At 31.8% G+C, this 3,170-nt stretch overlaps 1 protein-coding gene across 1 annotated transcript in view; it reads right to left on the bottom strand.

Annotated features, from left to right (window-relative positions):
- The window catches only part of LOC142344913 (26S proteasome non-ATPase regulatory subunit 1-like), a 628,982-nt gene that overhangs the window by 142,507 nt on the left and 483,305 nt on the right, over positions 1-3,170 (bottom strand). The gene's annotated exons all lie outside the window — the stretch shown is intronic.

Here is a 3,170-nt window from a genome sequence, read left to right as displayed (position 1 = left end):
TGAACATATTTGCTCCATTTTCAATATTTTCAATAAAAGCTCCAAAGTAAAAAGCACAATTTTTGCATATTCGTGCAAAGAGTTTGTACATATACAATATATATAGTACTTACAACACTACGCTCGTATATTAGCTGGCTGGGTGATAATTAATAAAACACGGTCCGGTTGGTAAATATAAAAACGACGCGTCCAAAAAATGTCCAGTTGAATCCTTATCTTCAAAAATAACAAAAGTGTCCCTGGTTGAACTGTATTGATTTTTTCTCACTTTTGCTATACTGATGTTTTACTTTGAGTAGGAGTGGCTATGTTGTGACTACAATAATCGTAAATTATTAATAATACAGAACAAAAGACAGATTATTTCTGAAAATATAAAAGGGGAAAACTTCGTGGAAAGGAAATGAACTACTGTTGTTTTTATGATATGGACAATATGTCTGTTCTTGTTTTGTTATAAACATATCATTTTGTACTGATAAAAGATGAAAAATACGCAATAAACTTTCTAAAACTGATTACCTCTTGTAACATGCGGTATTACGCTCAGGAATTGAACTGTGATCACTCTTGTAGAACAAAAAAAATTGAATTTCAGCATCAACTTAGAAAGTACTTAGTTATTAATGTATATAGTATTTATGAGCCACTATTATTCCTGTAATATAAATCTCTGCTTCCTTTTACCAGATACCAGAAAACAGTACCTTGTCGGCCGAGAGATTTTTTTCGACGTTAGTTGTTGTTACACACTGTGGTACCAAAAAGCCACTTACGTACACCACAACAATTTTAATGAAGCGTCACAATCATCAAACAAAACAAAATTTTAAGTTCAAGCAAGTTTATCTAGCAGCAAATAATCATGCTGTTGGCTTTCTGTAACAACTCGTAAACAGTTTGTATTATATTTAATTAGGTTTTCTACAATATCTGCAGCAATTTTGTACCAAAACTCCGTCACTTTTTTCGTGATTTTCCAGAAGATACTGGCTGTTGTTGTTGTTGTATACTCATCGTTAAACTACCGCCATCTCCATTTTCGCTGAAAAATAGACAATTTTTTGATTTATGCAAAGTAGAACCAAGTTGTTGAAAAAACGATCGTGAACAAGCTTTTCGTCTTTGAAATTTTTCAAAGTTTCACTTCTTGGAGGAACTAACACAGCTCCTGCAATGATGATGCCATGAATGAATCTGCAAATCTTTGGCATCGTTTTTACACACTCCTTGCACTAGATCTTGATATTAGGTTTTGTTGCCCTTATAGTCTCTCCAGTAAAATCTGAGACTCCAAATTGTTACGTTTTGGCATATAGTAGAAGAGCAAAACAATTTTAACCGTCTTTTCTGTGTAAGTAGAGAAAACAAAAATTAAATGTAGTCTGAAAATTCAGTGTTTGACATCTTTTTTATAGCGCCAAAAACTTCAGCTTTCATCAGATGATATCAACCGGGGTCAAATTTTACTTAGCAAAAAATATGGCCGGTACAAAATTCTCCAACTGCATTTAATGGAAGGTTGAACTAAGTTAATTTTATGAAATTTCCACACGGTCCGGAGAGCGCGTTCTTTTATGTCATTTTAGAAGCGTCGTTTTAGTAGTTCTTTTATGTCATTTTAGTAACCCCTTGATCGTATTGATTGCAGCAAGCTTTCATTTTTTTGTACCGAATTTTCGAGCATAGTAAGAGAAGTGTCATTCTCATATTTTTTTGCTGTAGTTGTTGAGCCGAAAACTCTGGCAATTTTCTTTGGAGCCATTTATTGAGAATTTGCGTAACATTAGTTCCTACTGTTTATGATATCCAAAAAATTTGGTGAATGTGAGGTGTAGGGATATGGTGGTTTCCTTAATCTTTACAACTCGGCAACTATGCCATCTCATGATTGAACTTTCGTGTTTATCTTACTAAGGTCATGTCTCTTGATAACCATGCAAAGATCCTTCAAGATTGTACAAATCTTGATTTTTTCATAGCAAATACCAAGATCTTAGCAATAGTCAAAATTTTTTTATTCAGTTTCCTATCAATATGTATCAAGTTTTAATTGACTCTGTTCGCAGTAAAAAGTGATGAGACGAGAATCTCTTAGTGAGTTACAAACTGAGAATACCAAGTATCAGTGCTCGCTTGATGTATCCAAATCAAGTTCCAGACCTCAACTTTAAAAAAAAAGGATCAAAGAGCTTAATTGAAGAAACAATATTGGCCAAAATTAGACCATCGAGCACTCTATTAAAGTCGATCCAAAGTTTTTATATGGGTCGAGCAAAACTTTTTCCATTGTCAACTTGGGTTGAGCATAGTCTTTTCATGGTTTGAGAACAAAAAAAACTTTTTTAGAGTCAGCCAAGGAAAGTTCATTGGTCGAGGTTATCTTTTTACGGTTCGAGCGAAAGTCTGTTCATAGGAGTGCTTTCCTGAAAAATCGGGAATTTTTTTGGTTTTTTGCATTTATACATTGAAAAGCATCAACGCAACACAATTGGAAAACTTCGGAATATTGATTATGCTGTAGATAAGGTGGTTATCTTCTTCCCATTAATCATGATGAAAATATGGCGTTATTCACTTATTTTCCGTTTCAAATAATGAATTTTTTTTCCGATCGTTGGTTTCTTCTGAATCACGGATGGTGGTTCTTCTGAAGATGAAGGAGCCGACTAAGTTTTGAGCCATATTGAGCAACCAATCTGCACGTAAAATGTTTGAAGCTTAAATGCAGACTTTTCCTCAACCTATGATTTGACAATGACTCGATCCATTTTTTTTTAATTCATTATTTTGTGTCGAGCAAAAGTGTGCAGAACATTTGAGTTGAGCTCAAGTCCAGAGTGGTTAAATTTGGGTCATGTTATGGTCAAGTATACCCATTTTAGTGTGAGTATGAGGTTTTCATAAGTCCAGGCCTAAGCCTGCGAGTATTGATTAATGATATATATATATATATATATATATATATATATATATATATATTATATATATATATATATGTATATTATATATATATACATATATATATATATATATATATATATATATATATATATATACAAATTTATATATATATATATATATATATATATATATACAAATTTATTTATATATATATATATATATATATATATATATATATATATAAATACATATATTTTCAGTAC

The sequence above is a fragment of the Convolutriloba macropyga genome, chromosome 8 (genome assembly GCF_964194025.1).
Source record: "Convolutriloba macropyga chromosome 8, txConMacr16.3, whole genome shotgun sequence".
Classification (NCBI taxonomy): domain Eukaryota; kingdom Metazoa; phylum Xenacoelomorpha; order Acoela; family Convolutidae; genus Convolutriloba; species Convolutriloba macropyga.
The sequence above is the reverse complement of the archived record's forward strand: the minus strand, read 5'-3'. Positions and strand labels throughout refer to the sequence as shown.